Raw genomic sequence first — 12,277 nt, 5'->3', positions numbered from 1 at the left:
GACCCACGGGACCAGCACAAAGATCAGAACCAGAATGCTGCCAGCCCGGCGGCCCTGGGGCCCACCATCCTAAGGTCCAACGTGGCGGTGACCATTCGCCCTTCCTACGTGACTCTGTGTCTCACCCTCTCCCCGAAACTTCCAAGAACGCTCTTGCCCCTGAAGTTTCACGGGGCGTGGGTGCGTTTTCATCCACTGTGCAGGGACCCGTCCTGTGTGAGACCCATGTCCTGGAAGCTGAGAGCTGAGCCCCCAGCAGCCTCCCTCGGCCATCTCTGCTGGAATGCCTCTCGTGAGGGATTGCTTCCTGGACCAGGCTCCACGTGCTCACCCCATCTCTTCCCCTCTGTCCTCTTTGTACCTTACCCTCCACACGTGCACTGATTCCTTTCTAATCCAGCCACCCCGCTCTAAATTTCTAAGTGCTCCCCTCCATTCCTGGTTCACTTCCACAGCAACTTGTTCATTTTGTGGACACGACAGTCCCTCCTGCCCTCTGAGGGTACTCATGACGATTCTCCAGTGTTTCTGTTTCCTCCTCAGTTTCTTTCCTCCAAGCCCCATCTCACCCGTCTCCACCGTGGTCTTCCTTTCACATTATCCTTCTCATCTTTCCCTACTCGTCTCCTTTCCTGTGAGGGGGGCTCCTGTGCCTTTCGTCAGGGCACTGATGCCCGCAGGTGGATTCTCCCCCCGAGGAGCTCAGGGCCCCCAGAGAAGGGCCCCCAGGCTCCTGCTGGGGGAGGTGTGCAGCAGCTTCTCCTGTAATGCTTGTCGCAGCCCTGGTACCCGCAGCCCTCTGTGGGCCTGCACGCCCAAATCCTGTCACAGGCCTCAGGCTTCCCGGGGGGCAAGTGGCCAGAAGCTGTACCGTTGGGGCGGCAGGAGCTGGGCTCACCTCCCACGTGGCTCACTGCCCGTTCTCAGCCTCGGTCTCCCCGCAGCTGTGTGCACCCTGAAGCCTCAGAGGGGCCCAGGTTTGGGGACCCAGGCCGAAGGCAGAGCAGGCAAGCTGGGGCGGGGACAGGAGACCCCGGAGGGTGCTCAGGGCACGACCCAGCCACAGCCAGGTGCCGTCAACCCAGGCAGAGGGGAGCACAGGGGTGGGTCAGGCTGGCCCCAACACCAGGGACAGTGACAGCTGGTCCACGCCAACTTCTGGAAACTAAGCGGTCTTGGAAACCATTCTCAGGAGGCACGGCCTCCACCGTGTGGTGTCCAGTGGGCGCTGACCCTGTTCTGATTTTCCAGGGAAATAAAAGGAGCACCAGGCCGAGCGTCTTCAGTGATGAGGCTGTGAGCGGTTAGCGGCACGACGCTCTGGACAGTCCCCACATGGGGCGCGCTTCCGTCCCCGGCTCCGTTCTCATTTCAGAGCATCGAAAATTCAGGGGTGTTAGCCCTGCCCGGGAGCACCGCTGACGCTGTCGAACTGTGCACTATCACTCTCGGGAGATTAGAGCAAAGTGTACGCCTGAGGAGATGATGCAAAGGCCATGGGCGAATTCACCTCTGCAAGCCACACGGCCAGGGCACCCGCTGAGCTCCCAGCCGAACCCCATCACCGGCGTGAGGTGTCCCCAGCGGGTATGCCAGCAAAGTCACCAGTTCTACCTGGTTCCCAGACTGGGCGCGTGAAGGGTAATCCTATAGAAAGGACTTGGCCTTGTTGACTTATTTACTCATTCACTACAGCCTGTGTGCAGGTTTTATCCTTAGCTTCCCACAAGTACCTGAAAGAAAATACTAACTCACTCACTAACTACGAATTTATAATAATTTGACTTTGAATTGAATCAAGGTTTATTTTTTTCCAATTATCTATGGAAAAAGCCTCTTGTAGGGCCAATGGAAAAGCAGGAGAAGGAATATTAAATCCACTTAAGGGAACAAATTGTTTAAAAATAGCCAACAGTCATTTGCACAGAAATAACCAATGTACTCACTTCAGATTATCTGCCCTGAGGCAGAGCTGTCAGTTCACTTCGCTGTCGACACTCTGTGAGCTGGTTCTGGGCTGTCGTCCATAGAGAAATAGAGACAACTTCATCATCAAGTGCCCTGCTCTGCCTCCCTGGTTGGACTGCGCCTGGTCCTCCCCACGGCACCAGCCCAGCTGGTTCTCCTGGAGCAACGTCCTGGCCAGATGCCGAGAGGGTATCTGTCTTCAGAACGAGAAGGCAGCAACGACCGCGAGCATCTTACAAGTCAGAGCACTGAGAGGCAAGTGAGACTGCGTGGTACTCATAGCCGTGAACACGCGCACCTCCTGGTGTTCATTCAGTCAGCCAGCTTCGCCGAGTGCATGCGTTGGGCCAGGAACTGGCTGGGGCCGCTGGGGTCCCTGCCATCCTCGCAGGAGTGACCGACACGAGCCGTGTACAGACACCGATGAACAACACAGTTACAGACGGCAACCCCTCCCATGAGTGAATAAGGAGGGTGTCCATCTCAGGAGAGAACGTTCCAGATCACGAATCTGAATTCCATGGGAGAGACGGACAGCAGCACAAAGCCTGCAGCCACTGTTCTTCGTTTAGTTCATTACGTTAGCCGACGTTCCCCAGGGGTGCCATCCCACAGCTGCGGGCACGCTCTCTCTTCACTCGTTGTTCCGTGCCAGCTCAAGCCCACTTTGTCCCTGCAGCGTCCCCTGGTGACACCAGCCACAAGAACATCCCCGGGAGCCTTCTGACCTTCTGGTGGGTCAGAGAGTCTTTCTGGGTTTCAGTCGTGGCTTCTCCACGAGAGTGGGGACACCAAGGGCAGGGAGAGTCCTCCTCGTGGGGCCGAGCACCGTGCTATCCATCGAGTGATGAAGTCCATAAACCTGGAGCTCCATGCCTCTCAGCACAGCCAGGCCGGCTGCTTTCGAGCCCCCACGACCCTGGGCAGGAAGTGCCGGTGGTGTTGACCAGGAAGGGCCCTGCACCTCGGCTTCTGTGCTGGGGGCTGGGGGTCTGCTGTCTGATCGGGTTCAGCAGGAAGTGATTTTTTCCAGGCAAGGCGCACCTCCCCCTCAACTGCAGCGGGGCAGGCGGCAGCTGGAGGGCCTGGAAGCACGGCCCCTGGGGGCTCCACACATCACAGCACCTCTCGAGCACGCAGGCTCGAGACAAGGTTTCCTGTGGGACCCACGGCCGTGGACGACACTGAACCGACATCTTGGGGCAAGTTCATGAGCAAAGATCCAGTCCTTCAAAACCCAGGCGGGTGGGGCCCTGTCACCAACGGCGGCCCTGGGGGCTGGCCCACCCCGTGCTCACCTGGGGTGCTCCAACGTGTGTGCGCGTCACAATTATGGTGGAAGTATCATTAACATAATGTCAAGTTCTTATGTTAACTACAAAATTCCCCTTGATGAGTTCTGCCTTGGCAGGTCCACGTACTGCACGTATATGTACCCGTCATACCAGCTCTGACACTGCCAATGTCACCAGCCCCCGGGGGCTCAGGAAGTCCCTGCCCACCCCCTCGAATCCTGTTTGCTCTCGTGTTCCACACTAGAGTAGAGAAATTCCACATGAAGTAATTTTCATCTCTTCGTGACACAGGCATCTACAAAAGTGAAGGAACGCATTTGAAAGGTCATGTTTAAATGAAAAATGAAGATTTTCCAGTGCCTTCTCATGACCTCAGCCCACTGCCTGCGAAGCCCCACGCCAGGCCACACCAGCTCCTGCGACGGGCACTCAGGAAACAAACCAGCTGTGCACCAAAGTCACCTGCCGTCAATCTCTCCTTTCTCAGGGCGAACACCTTCTGCAGCCTGGATGCATTTAGAGCTTTTCACGTTTTTGCCGTCAGCATCTACCCTGGGTCCAGTCTCGACACTGTCTGTCCTCCCCTCTGCCTCTGTCTGGGGCAAAATGCTCCTCCGGCGACCACAAGCCTGCCTCCAACCTCGAACCATGTCCGTCCCCAATTTCTCCTCCGTTTTCAGGGCCTGCTCAGGAATGGTCCCTGAGGTGGGGCTGGCAGAGCTCCCACTGCTGCCTGGTGAGGACCTGCCTTGCCTCCCTGGGCTCAGGTCTACGAAGAGCTCTGTGGGCAGGGCCTGTCCACAGGACCCGGAGTCGTGGCACGTCCTTGTTCACAGGATTAAGAATTTCAAGACGGTGACTGGGAGCGCTAACGAAGCATGGGGCCATCTGAGCAAGGAGGCTGTGGTCTCAGGACGCCCGGAGCCTGCCTGTGCCTCCTTGTTCTGTTTTCCTGGGGCCTAACGGCAGTTGCCCAAAGTGCCTGTGACCTGGGCTTATGAGAGACGGCGAGAGGAAAAGAACGTTTACAAGACGCAGACCCCGGAAAAGGCAGAGAGGCAGGAACCTCCTGCAGCACAAAACCACTTCCCCTCGACGCTGTGGTTACAAGTGATTTCCAGTCAACAGGCTTTTAAAAATTATTTTCAATCCCTTTATAGGTAATTTCACTAAATGCATTCAACTCCCATCAACAGTGGTTGGCACCTTCTCTGCACGGGTCTTGTGCAGGTGTGAGCTGGCTCAAAGCTCACGTTCAGAGCCGTCTTATTAGAGACCCAATTCTCACGTTCTTGCCCACACTGTTCTCCTCCCCGTGGACCCCCTGGCGGGGCCCAGGGTGGGCACAGACCCTCAGCCAGCAGCCAAGGAGCTTCCCAGGTCCTGCCCAATGGAGGAGCCGCAAGCTCACTTCTATCTTCGTGCACACAGCTATTCTGCAGTCCATGTCTGAGATTTCCAGTATTCGAAGTCCTGTGGATCTGCCTCACCTTCTGTTTTCTCTCTGGACGGGCGTTCGCAGGGGCATGCCTCCCCTGCACTTGTCTTTGACTGAGTGCTGAAAACTGCTTTTGAGAAAAAATAAAATAAACAGACAAATACATATATAAATAAATATTTAAGAGCTGCAAAAAATTCTAGTCTTATTTGACTCTCTATAGTAAGACATATATGTTTTCAAGTTTTTACCGTTGTTATAAGCAACACTTCAGAGACCGTCCTAGACATGCGATTCCAGTGATCTCTGGGGTAAATTCCCCGAAGTGGGTTTCCTAAGTTAAACAGAAGCACATTTAACATCTGGATAGATATTTCCATATTGCCCTCCCTCTTCAAACACCCTTCAACAGTATATGGAAGGGCTCAAGTCTGAACATCCTCGAAAACACCAGGTGTGGTCACTTATTTTAGTCTTTGTGAATGGGATAAGTAAAATGCTGTCTCGTTTAAATGTGCATCTCTTTGATCGTAAAGGAAACATCTTTTCCTATGTTTTCTGACCATTACCTATCTTAATTTCTGGTTTACATTCTTAGCCCTCCTTCCTACTGAGATGCTGTTATTTTCTTACTGATGTTTGAATTTCCTATATATTAAGGATATTAACCCGGTCACATATGTTGCAATTTTATTCTTAGATTTTGGTTCTTTCACTGTTTAAATTGGGGAGGGGAAGGCTTTCCCTAGTTTTGAATTTTTTTTTTTTTGTGAGGAAGGTCAGCCCTGAGTTAACATCCATGCCAATCCTCCTCTTTTTGCTGAGGAAGATTGGCCCTGGGCTAACATCTGTGCCCATCTTCCTCCACTTTATATGGGATGCCACCACAGCATGGCCTGACAAGCGGTGCCTCAGTGCGCACCCAGGATCCGAACCTGGGCCGCCAGCAGCGGAGCGCACGCACTTAACCGCTACACCACGGGGCCGGCCCCCAGTTTTGAATTTTTATGTTGTCAAATATTTATTTTCCTTTATGGTTTCTGGCTTTCTTACCAAACCCAGAAAGATTTCCCCATGAGCTTGGCCACGAGATCTGCTTGGGCCAGCAGGACACGGGCAGATGGGACCCAAGCACAGCCTTGAAAAGAGACTGGGAGGAAGTTCCACCGCCACCATGTGAAATGCCTGGGCTGGCCTCCTGGGGGAAGAGAGCAGAGACCACCAGCCATCCAGGCAAGACCCAGATGCACAGTGAGCCCTGTGATGCCTCACGGATGGGGCAAGCTGTTCCCACCCAAACGTCAAACCACAGAATCACCAGCAAATAAGTAGCTGACGCTCTGATCCAACAGGTTTTGGGGCAGTATTATTACACAGTAAAATTGACATTGGGGTAATTGATATTGGGGTGGGTCTCCTCTTTTACACTTTCTTTTCCTTATTCTCCAGAATTTACAGGCTAGTCTCCCATACGTATTTCTCTAGATTTTTAAGATTATTTTGTGAGGTTCCAAAAACACCCACTGGGATTTTGCTGAGAGTATAATAAATTTAAATATTAATTTGGGGAGTAATTTTCCCATTCAAGAACATGACGTGCCTCTCTTTATTCAGCTGTTTTCACTTCTCTCAGTAGAGTTATGTTGTTTTTTCTTGCACAGATATTGAACCTTTCTTGCTAAGATTATTCCTAGGCATTTCATGTTTTTCTTATTACTGTGACCAGAATAGTTTTTCCATTAAATTTTCTATTACTGATAGTATATAGAAAAGGGGCTGATTTTTGTATATTTATTTTGCAGCAAGCCACCTTAACACATTCATTTATTTATAATAATGTTTCAGCCAATTCTCTTGGGTTTTCATGTGATCTGCAAAGAGGGAGGCCAATTAGATAATCAGTAGAGAACATACGAAAGTCTCCCACTTGGTGACGTGGTGAAGGCTGCCTGATTTGGGGACACGCAGACATCACTGAACTGTGAACTCCGGGCCGACGTGTGGTATGAGAACTGGAGCTCAGGAAAGAGGGTTTTGAAATGGATCTGGTGACACTCACAGGCCCTGGGGCGGTCAGGAGAGGAGGGCCACAGTGCCTGGGCTCGTCACCTAAGTTTGTACCCGGGTCAGAGCCATAGCCCACTCGGCTCAGAATTATTCTTGCTGAGGTGGTTGCCCTCGGACACAACCCATCAATGTCCTGCAGCCTCCCCAACACGTTTGACTCCAGTTTCTTTGCAGTGCTGTGACCTGTGAACACGGTCTGTGGCCACTGCGTGTCCATCACGGTCTGCGGCCATTGAGTGTCCATCATGGTCTGGGGCCATTTGTGTGTCCATCACGGTCTGGGGCCATTGTGTGTCCATCACGGTCTGGGGCCATTGAGTGTCCATCACGGTCTGGGGCCGTTGAGTGTCCATCACGGTCTGGGGACACTGTGTGTCCATCACAGTCTGGGGCCATTGAGTGTCCATCACGTCCTGGGGCCATTTGTGTGTCCATCACGGTCTGGGGACTTTGTGTGTCCATCACGGTCTGGGGCCATTGAGTGTCCATCACGGTCTGGGGACTTTGCATGTCCATCATGTCCTGGGGCCATTTGTGTGTCCATCACATCCTGGGGCCATTTGTGTGTCCATCACGGTCTGGGGCCACGGCGTGTCCATCACGGTCTGGGGCCACGGCGTGTCCATCACGGTCTGGGGCCACTGCGTGTCCATCACGGTCTGGGGCCATTTGCGTGTCTATCACGGCCTGGGGCAATTTGTGTGCCCTCACGGCCTGGGGCCGTTTGTGTGTCCTGACGGTCTGGGGCCGTTTGTGTGTCCTCACGGCCTGGGGCTGTTTGTGTGTCCATCTGCACTGAAGCCTCACATTCACGCGCTGTGTGCAGAAGCAGTGCCTGTCTTAGTGCTAAATCACTCCTTCTGGATTCCAAGGGTATTTCCTGGGAGAAATGTGCCAACGTTCTCAAACAGCACCTCTACCTGTTCTAGCCACTCCTTATTTTACAGTCATCACTCACATCTTCCTACACTGAGAGCCAAAATTCAACACCGCCCATGAAGATGAGCTCTGTGCTGGGCTCAGTGCATGATTCCAAGACAAATAAGACAAAAGGCCTCTTCACCAGGAGCTCCGATCACGAGGGAGATACAGCCAGACTCCACAGTCCAGGCTGGTCCAGATGCCTATTTTAGATGAAATAGGTGCACAGAAGGCAGGCCGAGGACCATGTGGTCTGGGAAGGCTTGTAAAGAGGTGGCATTGAAGGGTTGAGCAGCGGGAGTCCCACAGGGAGGCCGCCTTGGGCACTGCAAGGGCCTGCGAGCAAAGGTGCAGAGGTTGGAGGGCAGGCTGAGTGGGGGCTGATGTGGGCGGGTGGGGGGTTGAGGGAGACCCCAGCCAGGACAGAGAATCGGCTGGAGGCTGGCAGTTGTTCTTCCCCAGGAGAGGATCACGTGTGTCAGCACACTGGGAAAATATCTCCATGCACAGAATTAAGAAGAACAAAGCAACAACCTAATGAAGGTGATGAAGAAAAGGAAATCCTCAGAAGTGTAAACGGCAGGTGAAGGTGTGAAGAGATGTTAGCCTCCCAGTGGTTGGTCGAATGCAAATTTAAAAAGCCAGGAGACGGCTCTTTTTAAGAGACAGGCAAGTTGTCATAAGGACACCCAGCACCGGCATGGTACTCATGCAGAATTGTGCAGAATTGCACAGCCTCCTTGGGGGCAGGGGCCCAGTGGCGGTGCACGGGACGCGTACACCCAAGGAAATAATCAGCAGAGTGGATGAAGATCTGTGGACAAGAATGTTCACCCCAGTGGGTTTACAACAGCAAAGAACTGGAAACGAAAGCAGCAAGGAGGGAACAGTTACAATTACAAAACAGCAGGACTGCTCGCTGTTACAGTTTCTGGAGGATGCTTAGGGCTTAGGGTCACAGTGTTGCGGGAACCAAGTGGCTACACGACCGTGCGTAAACTACTTTCACAGTTTCACAAAGGACATGGAGAAGAAAGGACACAAAGTGAGACATTCAGGCGACAGTATTACCTCCCAGGTGATTTCCATTTTGCTCTCTGTACTGCTCTGTCTCCTCCATGCTTTCTATAAAGAACAAGCGTCACGTTCACTATCAGGAAAACTCTCTGAAGAACTGCATGTTCTCTGGCTGGGTGGGGAGCAGAGGGATGGGCATGCACCCCCAGGACCTGCAAAGCTGGGCAGCGGCGGGGAGGGGCCTGGCTGCCCGCGTCCCTGGACAGGATCTGAGGTCCCAGCTCTGCACCAAACTGAGCTCATATAACCATCCTCGTAGAAGCGCTGGGTTTATTTCTCAAGATGTTCACTTCCAGATCGTATCAGAAAATAGCAATTCTCCCAATCCCCACAGTCTTCACTGAAATCCATGCTCCTCCAGAGCACAGCTGGCTTGGACCGTCACCTGTTCCCCGCCAAGGACCCAAGAGTATCAATTTAGGGATTTCATGAACGTATTTCCTGCCCATGTCCTAACTCCAAACCCTTACCCAATTTCTTATGGGTGTTGATAAATTAACATTTTTGGTAAAATAAACAGCACAAGCTCCTCCTCTGGGACTAGCCAATTTGCTGAATTATAATAGTTAATGTCCTCTTTTAAAAACACCCTTTCATGTTATACTTAATATTTCAGGCTTAAGTGGAGCCTAAAATCGTCTGAATTCCAATTTCTCAGGTCTGTTCCCCCAAATGGGTGATGTCTGATGAATTTATGCTTGGATGAATTTAGCTTCCTTAAAAATGCAGCTTATAAGTCAAAATAATTCAATCCTATGAGGGAAATGCTGGGATGCAATGGAATTATACACACGTGGAGAGATCTTTCTTTTCCACGTATTTCCACTAATACTTCCATTTAATACTCCCATAGCTACTCCCATGCTGGCAGCTGCAGAGAAAAAGTGAGGACAGAATGACTCCCGCAGTATGCACCGAGGGTAAGACAGCAGAGTCCGTCCCCCGACCGCAGCCTGATGGGGGCCTGGTTTAGGCACAGTGCCCCTTGTTAGAACGGCTTTAACTGCAAGAGCATTTCATCTTGGGGGGCCCAGGAGAGGGGATTTGGTGGGGACATGAGCAGCAGAAGCCCTCAGCCCCAGGGAACCACAGGGCACCATGCTGGGTTCCACATTCTCTCTTCTTTCTTCTTCTCTGTCCACCTTCCACCTCGGCCTTTCCTCCCCTGTCCCAGGGTCAGTGACCATTCGAGGGCCCATGGGCGAGGGGTCGCTTGAGGTAGCTATTTAGGGAAAGCAGGACTCAGGCCTGCTTAATCTCAACAGCTTTGAAGAATCTACATTTATAGGTGAGGTAACCAGGCTCAGAAAGGAGACTAAGTGTGTTGGGTCTTGCAGCAGTCAGAGCAAGAGCTGGGAAGGAGTCCTGCTCCGCATTAGTCTGAGAACTTAGCCAATACCCAATTTTGCCTCTTAGGGTGACAGAGAAGACAAACCAAAGACCTTGGATAGATTATGGCAAAAAGAATCTTGGGACTGGTTTCCTGTTCTGCACATAGGGAGCCTGAAGTCACCACTCCATCCTAACAACAACAGAAAAATCAACATCACTTCTCGGCCCTGTGAGAGAGGACGCAGGGCCAATCTCTGCCCCCAAGATGGGAGAGACAGTCAGGTGAACACAGGAGTTGCGGCTTCCCAGAGCAGAGACTGCGATGGCTGCAGGAACCAGGGCTGGGTAGGACAACCTCCCCAGTGCCCGACAGAGTGCTGGAGGCTCAGTGTGGACAACTCAAGGGTTAGGGCACTAGGGGGACCTGGTCAAGGGCGGACCCCACACTTTTTTACTTCCAGGAGCTGGACCAAGTTCTCACAGTAAACATCAGAGAAAAGAAGACATACAGCTGCAAACAAGCACATGAAAAGAAGATGCCCCACATCCTATGTCATCAGGGAAACGCAAGTTAAAACAATGAGATACCACTGCACACCTATTAGAACAGCCAAAACTCAGAATATGGACAACACCAAATGCTGGCGGAGACGAGGAGCCACGGGAACTCTCATCCATTGCTGGTGGGAATGCAAAATGGTGAAGCCACTTGGGAAGGCAGTTTGGCAGTTTCTTACAAAACTAAACATACTTTTACCATAATTTTCAGCAATCACGCTTCTCGACATTTATCCAAATGAAGTGAAAATTTATGTCCACACACAAAACTGCACACGGATGTTTACAGCAGCTTTATTCATAACTGCCAAATGGTAGAAGCAACTAAGATGTCCTTCATAAGGTGAATGGATGGATAAACTGGGGTTCATGCAGACAATGGAATATTATTCGGCACTAAAAAGAAATGAGCTGTCAAGTCATGAAAAGACATGGAGGAACCTTAAATAAATATTACTCAGTGAAGGAAGCCAATCTGAAAAGGCTCCATACTATGTGATTCCAACCGTATGACATTCCGGAAAAGGCAAAACTATGGAGACAGTGACGAGAGATCACGGTTGCCAGGGTTTAGGGGGAGGGAGGGAATGAATAGGAGGAGCACAGGATTTTTAGGGCAGTGAAACTACTCTGTGTGATACTATAATGACAGATACATGTCATTTTACATCTGTCCAAACCCATAGAATGTACAACACCAAGAGTGAACCCTGCGGTAAACCACGGACTCTGGGCGATGATGATGCATCAGTGTAGGTTCATCAATTGTGACAAATGTCCCCTCTGGTGGGGATCTTGATAATGGGGGAGGGAATATAGGGGAAAATTCTGTACCTTCCCCTCAATTTTGCTGTGAACCTAAAATTTCTCTAAAAGAATAGTCTTGAAAAAAGAATCTTGTAGCTTCTATTCCAGGCATTTGAGCACAGCTCTTTTTTTCAGACTAAAGCACAAATCCAAAACACAAATCTCCTATTTTTTCCCTGCCAAATTGGTGCAGAAAGTAGAGGGAAAAAAATGTTCTGAGCTTCATGTTTATCCATTGGCACATCCGGCTCTGTTTCCAGCGCCTCTGAGAGTCTCGCAGGAGGGTGTCTCACAAGAACAGGCAGTGGGCCCTTGGACGTGGGTGCCATGACCGTCTGGGGCCTTGGACTGCACTTCCGGGCAGTGCGGTGGGGGCAGGAAGGGGCCTCATGCCCTGTTAGGAAACGGAGCATCATCCCACCTTTCTCAGCAGCCTGGAGGGGTCACCATCCTCGTTTTACAGAAGAGAAAGATGAACCAGGCATGCTGGCTCCCGACGAGGCTGGGCCCACTGCGTCATATTCCCGCTGGACTTTGCTGATTCCCGGATCAGACCTTTGTGAACAGGAAAATAAACCAACCAAACTCATTCCTCATTTTCAGGGGTCTGGGAGCCTCTGTTCCTTGGGTCACGAGGGGGCACTCCGTGAGCCCTGTTCTCTGCCTTCGCGTTCCTGCAGCCCCGGGGGCACAGGGCAGCAGTCTGCTGTCAGGACTGGCTGCAGGGCGGAGGCTGCTGACCAGTGTCCGTCTGTCCTTCTTCTTTTCAGCAAAGAGCAACCTAAGCCTCTCCTGGCCTGTGGCACCTGATCAA

General features: G+C 51.7%; 1 protein-coding gene across 1 annotated transcript in view; it reads right to left on the bottom strand.

The window, feature by feature from the left end:
- Positions 1-12,277, bottom strand: part of KCNG2 (potassium voltage-gated channel modifier subfamily G member 2) — a 56,816-nt gene that overhangs the window by 12,569 nt on the left and 31,970 nt on the right. The window lies entirely within an intron of this gene.

Source organism: Diceros bicornis, chromosome 16, assembly GCF_020826845.1.
Source record: "Diceros bicornis minor isolate mBicDic1 chromosome 16, mDicBic1.mat.cur, whole genome shotgun sequence".
Classification (NCBI taxonomy): Eukaryota; Metazoa; Chordata; class Mammalia; order Perissodactyla; family Rhinocerotidae; genus Diceros; species Diceros bicornis.
Note: the sequence above shows the minus strand (reverse complement) of the source record. Positions and strands in the feature narration are given on the sequence as shown.